Source organism: Mus musculus, chromosome 3 (genome assembly GCF_000001635.26).
Source record: "Mus musculus strain C57BL/6J chromosome 3, GRCm38.p6 C57BL/6J".
Classification (NCBI taxonomy): domain Eukaryota; kingdom Metazoa; phylum Chordata; class Mammalia; order Rodentia; family Muridae; genus Mus; species Mus musculus.
Genome location: NC_000069.6, coordinates 42,011,373 through 42,026,132, shown reverse-complemented (window position 1 = coordinate 42,026,132; position 14,760 = coordinate 42,011,373).

The window sequence follows — 14,760 nt, the reverse complement described above, 5'->3', positions numbered from 1 at the left end:
AGATCGAGAATTGACAAATGGGACCTAATGAAACTCCAAACTTTCTGCAAGGCAAAAGGCACCGTCAATAAGACAAAAAGACCACCAACAGATTGGGAAAGGATCTTTACCTATCCTAAATCAGATAGGGGACTAATATTCAACATATATAAAGAACTCAAGAAGGTGGACTTCAGAAAATCAAATAACCCCATTAAAAAATGGGGCTCAGAACTGAACAAAGAATTCTCACCTGAGGAATACCGAATGGCAGAGAAGCACCTGAAAAAATGTTCAACATCCTTAATCATCAGGGAAATGCAAATCAAAACAACCCTGAGATTCCACCTCACACCAGTCAGAATGTCTAAGATAAAAAATTCAGGTGACAGCAGATGCTGGCGTGGATGTGGAGATTGAGGAACACTCCTCCATTGTTGGTGGGAGTGCAGGCTTGTACAACCACTCTGGAAATCAGTCTGGCGGTTCCTCAGAAAACTGGACATAGTACTACCGGAGGATCCAGCAATACCTCTCCTGGGCATATATCCAGAAGATGCCCCAACTGGTAAGAAGGACACATGCTCCACTATGTTCATAGCAGCCTTATTTATAATAGCCATAAGCTGGAAAGAACCCAGATGCCCCTCAACAGAGGAATGGATACAGAAAATGTGGTACATCTACACAATGGAGTACTACTCAGCTATTAAAAAGAATGAATTTATAAAATTCCTAGCCAAATGAATGGACCTGGAGGGCATCATCCTGAGTGAGGTAACACATTCACAAAGAAACTCACACAATATGTACTCACTGATAAGTGGATATTAGCCCCAAACCTAGGATACCCAAGATATAAGATATAATTTGCTAAACACATGAAACTCAAGAAGAATGAAGACTGAAGTGTGGACACTATGCCCCTCCTTAGATTTGGGAACAAAACACCCATGGAAGGAGTTACAGAGACAAAGTTTGGAGCTGAGATGAAAGGATGGACCATGTAGAGACTGCCATATCCAGGGATCCACCCCATAATCAGCATCCAAACGCTGACACCATTGAATACACTAGCAAGATTTTATTGAAAGGACGCAGATGTAGCTGTCTCTTGTGAGACTATGCCGGGGCCTAGCAAACACATAAGTGGATGCTCACAGTCAGCTAATGGATGGATCATAGGGCTCCCAATGGAGGAGCTAGAGAAAGTAGCCAAGGAGCTAAAGGGATCTGCAACCCTATAGGTGGAACAACATTATGAACTAACCAGTACCCCGGAGCTCTTGACTCTAGCTGCATATATATCAAAAGATGGCCTAGTCGGCCATCACTGGAAAGAGAGGCCCATTGGACTTGCAAACTTTATATGCCCCAGTACAGGGGAACACCAGGGCCAAAAAGGGGGAGTGGGTGGGCAGGGGAGTGGGGGTGGGTGGATATGGGGGACTTTTGGTATAGCATTGGAAATGTAAATGAGCTAAATACCTAATAAAAAATGGAAAAAAAAAAGATAGCTGTTACAGAATTAGGTGTCATTTCACCATTTATGGATCACACATCCTAAGTACCTGATCTGCCAGTCTGTTAGGGCTATAAACTCTAACACTACATAATATGTTCGTGGCTAGTATGATGCGTCTCCTTTCCAAGCTACAGGATCAATAATGCAATGTTAGCTGCTAGGCTTAAGCCACTTGAGATGTCTCAGCTAGCAGGCAAGAACATGCAGGTAACTATGATATAGAACTGGATTCTTAATCGCTGCATTATGTACCTAAGGTAATTGCTTACACAGCACAGTGGTGATTTGACGCCATTATTTGTGATCAACTCAATTAATGCAATTTGTCCTAGCCCCTAAGTGACCTGGTGGTAACAAAAGTCTCCTGGTTACTTTGTACTTGTTATTGCAAAAGCAGACTTATTATATGCATAGAGAGATGATGATGTCATGCATATATGTGAATATCTTTATTATGCACTCACCCAGGGACATCAAAAGTGCCATTATAACACTTTTCTTTTCAGAACAATTTTTTAAAACATTTCTCTCTAGATTCATGGAATGTAGATGAATGTAAGTGTCTAGGCTAAACCTATTATTCAATGCTAGCCACCAAGTGGCATTGGGAAATGAACACAAGGTTCACACACACTGTACAGAAAATAGGCCTTTGATAAACTAGGAGAACAGTGTATCATATATAGAGTAAATTTTTTACTTACTTAAGATGAGAAATGTGATTAGAATAGAGTTGGTTTTCTCCACCACATAAGCCAAACATTCAGTTATGTGTGCATCAGAAACAGTGCTGACCAAATGTGAAGGTTTTCTGTATGACTCATTGTAATTTGAGTAGAGAAATTATAACTGCAGAGATTGCTACTAGAATGAAACCACTGAGATTATGTGTCCATCTAATGGCTGCAATACAACACCACTAATGAATATTCAGATTTTAGCTACTCTAGGAAATTTTATACTGTCGTGTTTCTCTTGTTCAATTAAGATAAATAGAGCTACATAAAAAGGGAGCATGAAGATCTATGTTTATAACTAACAAGGCGTATTTTTGTAAACAAGGCAGAGAGCAACAAAAATATTAACGTATTTATTCAGCATCTAGTGAGTATCAATCACTCCGCTAAACATATGCTATGCAAGATTCACTCAGAACTCAAACATCCTAATGAGGTAAATATGGTTATCATGCCTGCTTTCATATGCTGTTTCATAGCTGTGCTGCAAAGCTGATCCAAGTAGCAGTGGCAGAACTTTGATTCAGCCTCAGCTTATTTGTCTCTCAACAGTCTCTTGACACCTGCAAGACAACACACAAACAGGCGTGGCAGATGCTGCCTTTGACACCTTCTGGTCCAACAGCATTTTCCGCATGAGGCTCACCAGGCCCCAGAGGAACCCTATGTTGTTTTTAAGCTGAACTAAAACCCATGCAGGTTGATTTTGCCTTTGCCCTTGAAATGACAAGATCACTTGGAGTGTCTTCCTCCTGGCACCTTCTAACAGCAATATTCAAATTGCTCAGCAAATATACTTTTGTTGCTTAATTAAATTCACCATTTCTCATCTCTAGTATCACTGAAGTAGAACACTTAATAATTAGTGTTTGTTCACCAGAGGTTTAGCGTGAAATTATAACTTTCTCTTCCACCTTGTAAGACTTCCACCTTTCATTTTTCTTGGCTTCAAAACATATAGCACGTCCAAAAGCCTTATTTGTGAGCAAAGTCCTGCTGCAAAGCAAATCAGTGCTTTCTGAGCCCAGCTAGGCTCACCTGCTTAGCAGGAGCTTAATCACAACTGGGAGAGAAAAATCACCAAGCACTTAACAGTACTATTTTGAGGATCAGGAACATTGAATGAGTCAAAATAAAAATTATTCTGTTATTGAAGGTCAAACTAATCATTTTGGCAAATACCTATTACTTGGGCTCTTGTTTCCATTTATGTACTAATCATTCTAGGGGAAATAGATTCTGCTCTTAAATATTTAATGTGTGTTTTTTCTAATCAGATCTGACATGAAAATGCCGATCTTTAAAAAAAAATAGGGTAGCAGCTTCAAATATACAATAGGTTACATATTATGACAGTTCCTTCTAATTTAATAAAATTAAATCCTGATTAAGTGACATTTAAATAAATTGATAAGCTGTGATAAAAATGAAGAGAACCTAAAACGAGGTATATTTAAAAGGTCCTTGGTCTAAGAAGAAGTCATGTGGTAGGTGTGATCGGAGCCAGGGGGCCCAAAGGCAGAGAGTCTATGTCATTAACGTCCTCAATCTGAGCTTTGAAGTCCTTTGTATGAGAGAGAGAGAGAGAGAGATATTAAACCAGAAACTCTATAAAATCAGGAACCTAGACTGAAATTAAAGAAGTTACAAGGGAGTGACTTGAATTAGATGAAAGGTAAGCCTCAACCCCATGATAAATGAGTCACTTTCCATTAAATTGAACTACTTCCTGGCAGGACCAGGTCTAGGATACAGCAAACGCAGTTCTTCGAGTGCAGATCTAGAAAGGCACTTTTATGACTCTGATATTCAGAATCTGTTTACAGTCTGTCCCTAATCAGCTGTTCTTGCCTCACTCTTACCCTAGCTCTGGTCTTAGGTTGATTCCACAGTCCTGGCTCTGCCAGAAGCAACCCCACTATCATCCTTCTATGGTTTATTATTCTCAATTAAAGCTTTGAATATCACACCACAAAGTCAAACAAAACCCATGAGCTCCCATGCATCGGCAACCACACAAAGAGGCACCAAGACGCAGACTGGGCAGAATCCCATGGCCCCTCACAACTCCTGTTGGTGTGGATAATACAACCTGACAAAACCAACTTAAGGGAGATATGTTTTATTCAGCTTACAATTCAAGGTTACAGTCCACCACAGGGAAGTCAAGACAGGAGCAGAAGGAGCTAACCACATGATAACCATAGACAAGAGCAGAAAAGCACTAACCTACGCTTCCTGTTTCTTGATTTTCATCTAGCTTTCTTGCATCCTATAAAGTTCAAGGCCCGGCCCATAAAACCGTGTGGCCACATTTAGACTGGTCTTTCACCACAATTAACAATCAAGACACACCTTCCCTCAGGCCAATCTGATCTAGAAAATCCCAAGATCATCCTCCCAGGGTCAGGAAGAAAAGAGCTTTAAGAACCGGAGAACTGGGAATTTGCTGTGAGATTGTGTTTCCTGCAAGTGTCAGAAGCTACACACATAAAGCATCACCAACATGACTGCCTAAACATGAGGCTAAGGAAGGACCACAAAAATAGACATGCTAACGTGGACAGGGGAAAACCCAGGAGGCCTCAGCCCTACATAGAAAACTACAGGCTACTAAGGAATGCTAAGAGAGGAAAAACCAGTCTTCCCCAGGCAAGAGCACATTAACTGACCATCCAAAGTTTATCCAGTGGCCATCCCTAAACATACAAGTAACACTTGACAGACAAAGCAGGTTATATTTAGAAATACATATGTTCATTCTTTGAAATCCAGGCATGGAGATGTGTATGTGTGTCTGTGTGTGTGTGTGTGTGTGTGTGTGTGTGTGTGTGTGTGTGTGTGTCTGTGTGTCTCTGTGTGTCTCTGTGTGTCTCTGTGTGTCTCTGTGTGTACATGCAATAGCAATAAAAACAGAGGCCATGAACTGGAAAGAGAAGAAAGGATATATGGGAAGGCTTGGAGGGAAGAAAGAGAAGGGGGATTTTATATGATTACACTAGAATATCAAAAATAAAAGAAAAATTAAAAATAAATAAGACATTTTTTAAAAATACTGAAAAGGGTGTGAGAGAGGAAAAAGGCAATATTTTAATCTAAAATATGTGAATGATTGCCAAGAGGAAATCAAAGGCTCTTCTCCTACATGATTCTAGGTTGTGTCAAGTTGACTTTTAAAACTAGCCAATATATACACAACCAAGAATTTAAAAACATGTTTTATAACTTTCATGCAAAACAAAAAACTATAGACCATTTTCATGAAATTTCTTTTTAGCTAATACATTAAGAACTATTAGTATTAACAAAAATAGTAAAATATTTTTAAAATATTGGTAAAAATGTATTAGTATTAGTAAGATTATGAGTGATGTTTCAATATATAAATCAATGTTTAAATCAGGTTAACAATACTTACTTCCTCCAATACCTATCATTGCTCATGTTAAAATTTCCAATATGCTTTCTTTCAGACTTCTAGAATACATAGTACATCACTGTTGTCTATACCTGTCCTCCTGGTTCGTATCACACAGAAACTGTATCACACAGAAACTCCTGGTTTCTAACTGACTATACATTGGTCAACCCTCCCCACTCTTCCCTCCCCTCATTCTCTAAGCACCCTTCCATTCTCAATCTCTGTATGTGCACCTCTATTTCATTTATAGATTCACAGCTGATAGAGAAAGTCTTTCCATTTCTGGGCTACTGTGAATAGTACTGCAACAAACATGTCTTTTTGACACATTGACTTTGTTTCCCAAGGAAATATAGACCCAGTAATGATTCTGCTGGATGCTATGGTAGTTGTATGTTATTCTCCATATCAATGTTCATCCTTACCCATATAGCACAAGAAATTCCTTTTCTCCACATCCTCACCAGCGCTTGTATCTTTAGTTTATTCATCCTAACCATCGCTCCTGGGATGAAGTGATATCTCACTGTGATTTTGATTTGGTCTTTTGTAATGCTGGGAACTTATTCATATACCTTTGGCCAGTTATGTGTCTTCTTTGGAAAATATTTATTTAATTCTGATGCCTTTGTAGCCTTTTTAGAGAGTTGTTATTGTTTTGTTTTTTTCTATTTAAGTTTTTGAGCTCCTATTATATTCTGCATATTGATCTTTTATGTGGTGTCATGTATAAACAGTGACAAATTGTCTCTTCCTTTCCAGTCTAGATACCTTTATCTTCTTGATTGCTCTGGATAGACTTTCCAGCAAGGAGCTTCCTTGTTTTATTCCAAGCCTTAGAGAAAAATTAATCAGTTTTTCATCATTTAATATACTATAAGCTGTTGATTTGTAAGTGGTTTTTTAATTATTATTATTATATTTACGCGTATCTCTCCTACACCTAATTTTCATGGTATATTTAACACACTTAGTTTTCTTATCTGTTAAAATGATCTGTCTTTCCTGAACTCCTTCCAGTGATGTAGCCTGGGTCATTAATTTGCTGTGTTGACCAAAGCCTGCAACCCTGGGATGAATCCATTATGATCATGGACACACAGTAAACAGCTATCAGCTGCATTGATCCTGTAATTCACGTGACTTAGATATCTGTGTAAATGAGCGTTCCTATGCCTGACATTCTCACTTGATTTTGACCAGTACCTAACATTAGCCACTCACTTCCATGTCATACCCTAAACCTGATCACTAGCAACTGCAAACCTTCCAAACCTCTGAATTTCAGACTTCCTCTCTCCACCCAGTACACCCTCCCTCTGCAGCTTGAGTGGGCTGGTTTCCTGCTGACAGTGTTTATTCAGTCCTCCTTGCACTGATAGCCTGGGCCCTGTTTACCAAGACACTGGTTGTGTATGCAAAAAGTATCCTCCTCTTTTGACCCAGTTTTACATTTTCATGGTTAACTATTATAATTCCTTTTAATCACCTTGATCTTCTACCCCTCATGCACTTCAACAGACCCACTCTGCTAAACCATGACCAAGGCTAACAGCAAGTCGCTACCTATGCCATGCAGCACTACTGCTAAGGAATTCCTGGAGAGAGCAGGCTCCCTGTCTGGTAGTCTCACTTGCTATATTCTAACTAATATAAATAGTCTCAGCAAGCCTCTTTTTTTTTAAGCCTCTTTTCTTAAATTGTCACCATTATGTCTATCAACAGTGTTGCCTCATGAATATATGGGTGCACACCCCAGGGCCTTTGACATGGTTTTCTCATTGCCTGGAATTGAGATTCTCTTTTGCTTTTATCCATATCCCCTCCTGCTAATCATCTCCTTTAAATTTTACTCAACTGGCACTTTTGCAGTGAGTACTGACCACTGCTGACAACTTTAGATATATGTTTTTCTGCATTACTTCTCTTTGTAATATTTATCACAACTTCTCTCTCCTCTCCCTCTCCCTCTCTCTCCTTCTCCTGATAGGATTTTATATATCCAAGGCTGGCCTTGGAATTGCTTCATAACTGAGAATGACCTTGAACTTCTGATCCGTCTGTGTTTTCCTCCAGTGTACTGTGATTACCACAGCTGTGAGCCACCACACCTGATCTTAAACCGTAATAAATATGAACATATTTATTACTGTTGGTGGGGTAAATATTGCATGTTCCAAGACGCACTCATAAAAGTCAAAGGACAACTTGAAAGAATCAATTCTCTCCTTTCACTTTGGGAGTCTCAGGGATCAAACTCAGATCATTAGGTTTGGTAGCAAGCACCTTTATCTGCTAAGCCCTCTTGACAGCCCTGGAACCATTCATCTTCACATATCTTTTAATCTTCTTAGTGTGAATCCTTCTCGCTCCAGCAGTTCATATGCACCACAACGACTAGAAATCTTTATCTATTTTATTGATTGTTGTAGCCTCCAAATTTGAACAAGAAGTAACAGACTGAGGGATTTGGTGGGAAAGCAAATGAGTGCTTCCAAACATTTAATAAATACTTTACAAGGTATATTTATAGGTCCTATGGTAAGGCTAAATCAGTATTATGACATTTCAAGAATCAAGTTCTCAATTACATATAATTATATTCACATAAAGATTACAGTTGCAAAACTGAAAGGTGATTACTCCAAATCTTTGATGAGAGGTACATTCTGCTCTATGGGATGAGAGGCGGATTGGAATAACTTGTATTCAGCCATACACACACACACACACACACACACACACACACACACACACACACGGCTGAGCTGCTGTCTGTGTTCTACGTCACCTCAGGCCTCTTTCTTGTGCACCTGCTAAGAAAGTTAAAGACTGTTTGATTGAAACTGTATAGAATCCTTTCTGATAGAGTAGCAGGAGGAAATGTTACTACATGTACTTAGAAATAATGGCCCTAGATTGCCAAACAGTTCGATAAGTAAAGCTCACACAGCCACTGTAGAAATTTCAGAAAATACAATAAAAATGCAGGGCAAAGTTACCAACAATCTTAGTATCTCAGACTTGCATTTATACATCATTATTTTTAAGAAACGTGTCAAAACTGATCTGAAGGGGAATTAACTTTCTTCAAAGAAATCAACTTGGAAGGCAATATTTTACAACACTCCTGATCCAGGTACAGAAAAGGAAAAACAATTAGAATTCTTGTTTTAAAAATGTTTTCTGTGGATACACCAAAGTTTCTTCAAAAACTTCATTGTCGAGCTTCTTTTTGATATTTCACTATATTTGACTATGCTAAAGACGATACCTAGGATCCCTTAAATCAGACTTGAAATTTGGTCTCAATAAACTTATATCTATTTATCAGGTAGTTACAGGAATGAAACTGGGCACACATAGCAGGGATGTTTTATTTCTTAGTCTGTGAGCTAGTTCTCCAGAGACAATGAATGGTAGGGATAAGGCCCTTGTATGTGGACAATACCAGGAATAAGAACACTTAAGATTTATTTCCATGGGGTCAAACCGTTCGTAAATCAAGCAGTTGAGACAGAGCCTAAGCTCTTGGAATTCCTCCCACATATCTCAGTCTCACAGGGAGATTGAGATAAAGCCGGAGTTTAAAAAAAAGAAAAATAAGTCCCATGGCCTCAGCAAAGTGATGAGTTTAAGTTAGTGCTGAAGATGTGGCAAGATTTAAACATAGATTGAGGATTCTGGCAGTTGAAGCTAGAAAGACTGTATTAAGAGGAAAGACATCGTGATCATGAACAAGGGAATGCTAAGGATAAATCTTTATTTGATGAAAACTGGAGTAACAGCATTATATAAAATACAATAGTCTATGAAAAATGCATTTGGGAACAGCAGACTCATTAAGAGACTGCTAGATTAAGCAAGAGATAAAAGGAAATGTGGGTTTCAGTTGGTGACAGAAGAGACCAAGTTGGGAAATATCTGGAGGCATTTCAGAGTTGAATTGCTTGGACCAATTGGAAGTCTAGTGGAAACAAGAAAGAAGCTAGGATTTCACCACTGAGTGAGTAGAGGATTCAATATATAACAGAAATCAGGTTACTAGCAGGTAAGTAGGTTTGAGTGGGAAATTATTTTTCTGGTCTGTGATTTCTCAGCTCCCACAGCTGAGTCCATGATTTGGTTAGCCCTAATCCATTCTCTAACCACGTTTTTCTTGAGGCCAGATAAACTCACTTAGCCTTCACTTCTAGTCTCATAGAGTTAAGATGATGTCATCGTCCCTCTTTAGGGTCTCACCTTCCAGCTACCACCTGTCTACCTGTGTCTAAATATGACCTCGCCCATGACTCTGATCTGCCTTTTTGCTGGTGTGTTCTATACAGAGAAATCAGAATCCTTCATTTTTCACACTGGCTGGACTTCAGGTAAAATCAGGGGAAACAGAATGTTAGGGAGCAGCCAGTATTTTCCCACTGATTTGTCATCAAGACATCTGTGAGCAGCAAGGGTCTCATCAAAGCTCTACATATCAGAAGGTTCCAAGAAGAAAGCACTGTCTGAGTTTTAAACAGAAAGAGACAAGAATAGCTTGATGATTACTTATGTTCTTCTGCTAAACAAAACATGTGCATTGATATTGGTCTAGAAAATTTGATCAGTCAGTCCATAAAGTGCATCTAACACAGAGTTTCAATTCCCACACACATGGAAAAAGCCAACAGTAATGTATACTTTAGTCTCAGCTCTGGGGTCAAGGAGACATAACACATTACTGCAGTTTGCTGGCCACCCAGTCTAGCCTAATCAGCAGTCCCCACGCCAGTAGAAGACTTGAGAAGTGATGCCCAAATTCTGTGGCATCTACACACGTATATACATGCACACACACACATTTCTAGCTATTATGGATATTTGCTTTATTGCAAAATAACACTTATAGTACTAAAAAGTAATTTAAAAGTGATTTAAAGAAAGAAAAGACCAGACTATGTTAAAGTGGGTTTTCCTAACCTAACGGGTGACTTTCTTTTTACATTTTCTTTCTGTTTCATATTCTATTGTTTTAGATAAGTGTAAAAGATTTTTAATTGTGAATTTTTTTTAAAATAGAAAAAATGGCCAAGATTATTGAGAGCCTTAAAGTAAGTGATGTCAGTAAGAGGATGAAAAAATAAGAGGCAACGGGATTTTCCAATTGGAACACTTGTCAATGATTCTTAGGAGAATGGCACCACACTATGGATGAGCAGCTTCTTTGAACAATGTGATAACTATTCCCAGTTGTCAATATGGAATTAATTAAAATCCAAGTGGCTGGGTACGCCTGAGAAGAATTTTTCTTACTTAAATCATTTGAAGTGGAATACCCAATTGTAATCCGGATCTTTTTAGGTGAGAAGATTCACCTTTAATCTGGACCACACCTTCTTTTGGGAACCTGTGAAAAGAACATAGAAGAAGGAAACTCAGTCTCTGCCTACTGACGCTTACCCTCACTGGCAAGTCCATTCCTTCATTGGCATTAGAGCCTACTTCTTCAGCATTCCAGGGTATGCTGTAGATTAACTGAGACATCCAACCTTGTGGACAGAATGACTACTGGATTCGTGGACTTTCCATTGGTAGAGAGCCATTGTTGGACAAGCTGAACCACAGCTTGTACCCCAAATAAGTTGCTTTGGCCATGGTGTTTCATCATAGCAATAGTAACCTATCTGGCATTACTTTGGGCATAGTCTTAGAACAACATAGATACATCTCATGCATAGATGAGATGGTACCATCCTCTCAAACAAGGGCAGAATCTTATGTGTCTATCTAGGCTCTATTAGAAGCTTTGAACTCCCAAATAAGCCATTTCTTTACAGCACTGTAGTCTGTGGCAACACAAAGACATGTGTGAGGAAAATCACCCCTGGCTACCGGCTGTTTTCCTTCCTCCAGGCTCTGAGCACACTAGAGGCTAATTTAGAATCACAGTATCATGGTTCACTCATTTTGGTTCCTGTGTATATATATTTCTGAGAGGCTGTCGTTGGATATGACAGGTTAATAATGATGTGTTTACTTTCCAACATTTTTAGATCTATTCCGGATTGTAGAATAAAATTTTATAGAGATGTGCATACCTCAGCAGGTGGTTGATATGCAAATTGGCTATGGCTGCCACACTTAAGTAAAAAAGAGAAGAAAAAGAATGTATAATACAATGATTCTATGTATGTAGATAAATACAGTGTATCAAAGGCAATAGAAGAATGCAAACCTTGCATTGACCTATTGTGTCATGGTGTGTTAACTGTTCCCTGCAGCTTAAGCTCCTAGTTCTACCAATGAAAGGATGGATGCAGAGTTCTTGAGGTGGGAAAAGCTTAATATACCAAGTCCCTTATGAACAATACAATACCCGAGAAGCAGCAAGCACCTAATAAATGTTAACAGATGCTGACAGAAGAGCCAAATTAAGATTACTAAGTTTTATAAACTCAGAGGCATACATACTTCTTAATTGACATTAAGTGTGCAACTGGTTTAAAAGGAAAAGACAGACAAACCTTTGTGAAAATTGTATTAAATATTTAGAGAATCTTCTGACCCAGGGACACCTGCTAAGCCATGATAAGAATAATGTTCTCCGGGCTTTTCAAAATTATTTGACTCCATGAAACATTAAAGCTATTTTACTCTCAAAGGGTTATCATATAACAGAATAAAAGTAACTTATTCTCCTTGCAGAGTAACCAAAGGGGAAATCTCTTAGATCAACTTTCCACATTTAAGGGTCTAGATGTTCTGAAATGGCAAATACACTGTCCCTGAGGATATCCATGGCCCTTCCAGACTGAGATGACTTGGGGTGACCGAGGCAGCATGAATTAAAAGTTGTCAAGAAGTCTGCCTATCTAAAAATCTTTTTTTCCCGTTTCATTTTTATACCAACATAAGGAACCTCTGAATTGGAAATGGCCTCAAAGGTCACCCTACCTAACAATCTTACTTTGTAGCTGAGAAAATAGTGTCACTCCTAGTCACCGGCAGCTCAGAAAAAAAGCCTAGACCTCCTCGTCGCAGGAAGCCACTCCTGTTTCCTTCCCCTCTGACACTGGGACCTTTAAGAGGACATTGGCCAAGGAAACAACATAACCCATGGGTCACTGTCTGCCTGAGACACCTAGAGGCTCCAACACAGACATGTCCATTCTCTTCACTGTAGCATCTGTGAAGAAAAGACTCTGGCACCCCATCTCTGCAAAGTCTCACCCCAACCCCATTCTCTGACTGTGATCTAGTGCCTGATCAAGCAACACATTTTCTGATGTGTTGTTAAGAAATGGGAGATCCATCCCATGATCAGCTTCCAAACGCTGACACCATTGTATACACTAGCAAGATTTTGCTGAAAGGACCCAGATATAGCTGTTTCTTGTGAGACTATGCCAGGGCCTAGCAAACACAGAAGTGGATGCTCACAGTCAGCTATTGAATGGACCACAGGGCCCCCAATGGAGGAACTAGAGAAAGCACCCAAGGAACTAAAGGGAACTGCAACCCTATAGGTGGAACAACAATATGAACTAAGCAGTACCCCGGAGCTCTTGTCTCTAGCTGCATATGTATCAAAAGATGGCCTAGTCGGTCATCACTGCATAGAGAGGCCCATTGGACTTGCAAACTTTATATGCCCCAGTACAGGGGAATGCCAGGGCCAAAAAGGGGGAGTGGGTGGGTAGGGGAGTGGGTGGGGGGGTGGGGAACTTTTGGCATAGCATTGGAAATGTAAATGAGCTAAATACCTAATAAAAATGGAAAAAAAGAAGGTAAAAAAGTTAAAAAAGATCATTTATAGGCCAACTCACATTTGCCATATGTTTATATAAAGATGTAGAAAACAACAAAAAAAGAAAAAGAAAAAAGAAAAAAAGAAATGGCCTAACCCCTTCATATCAGAACACATCCTCCCACCTCTGGACTCCTACAGAGTCTAGCGCATGGACATGTAGCCTCTCACCACAGAGTGCTTTTACTGCCGTCAACAATGTTAAATGCCACCATATTACTGGATACTTCATAATCACAAATCAATTTATGTGTTCATTTCTTCATAGATGGCCCACTTGTCTTTTTTTCTCTCTCTCTCTCTCTCTTTTTAAAGCTTTACATCAAGCCAGGTGTGGTGGCACATGCCTTTAATCACAGCACTCGGGAGACAGAGGCAGGTGGATTTCTGAGTGCGAGGCCAGCCTGGTCTACAAAGTGAGTTCCAGGACAGCCAGGGCTATACAGAGAAACCCTGTCTCGAAAAAAGGAAAAAAAAAAAAAAAGAACACAAAACAAAAGAAAAACTAAAGCTTTACATCTCTTTACTTGTGTGTTTGCATGCACATGCACATGCGCAGTGCAGTGCACATGTGTAGGACTAGGCATAGTCTGTGCGAGTCAGTTCTCTCCTTCTACCACACAGGTCCCTGGGATTCAGCTCAGCCAATAAGGCTCTATGGCATCTTTGCTCTCTAAGCCATCTTACAGGCCTTGTCCTGGACCTTTTTGATCAGTGCCCTCTATAAACACTTACGTCTACACTTCATATATACATACATACATACATACGTACATACATACATACATACATACACATACATGTTGTATGCATGCGCATGTGGGGATACCTGTGTGGAGGGCAGGGGTTGAAGTTGGGGGTCTTCCTGTTCCCACCTTGCTTTTTGAGACAAGATCTGTCACCAAATCTGGAGTTCACCAGTTTTCTGGACTAAGAGGCCAACAAGTTCAGGAGATCTGCTTGTTTCCACTATCACCACCCACCCCCAGCTCTACAGCTGCAGACATTGGCCACCACGCTAGTGCTGGACACTGGGAATTTCATCCACATACCTATGACGAGGTCCTTCACCACCTGGGCAATCTCCCCACACCCCACATCCATGCTTTTAAGTATCTTCTTCTATCAATTATATTAATTATATTACCTATATTTTACAATAAAATTTAGTATATATTTAATGTATTAAAGAACATTGAAAGTATAGATGATATTAGATGATTCGCTTACTGAATAAAAAGGTTATAGACCTATACTTTTAAACAAAATGTTATGGTTAATATTTTATCTCCTTCCAAGCCAAGTTTAAAGTAAT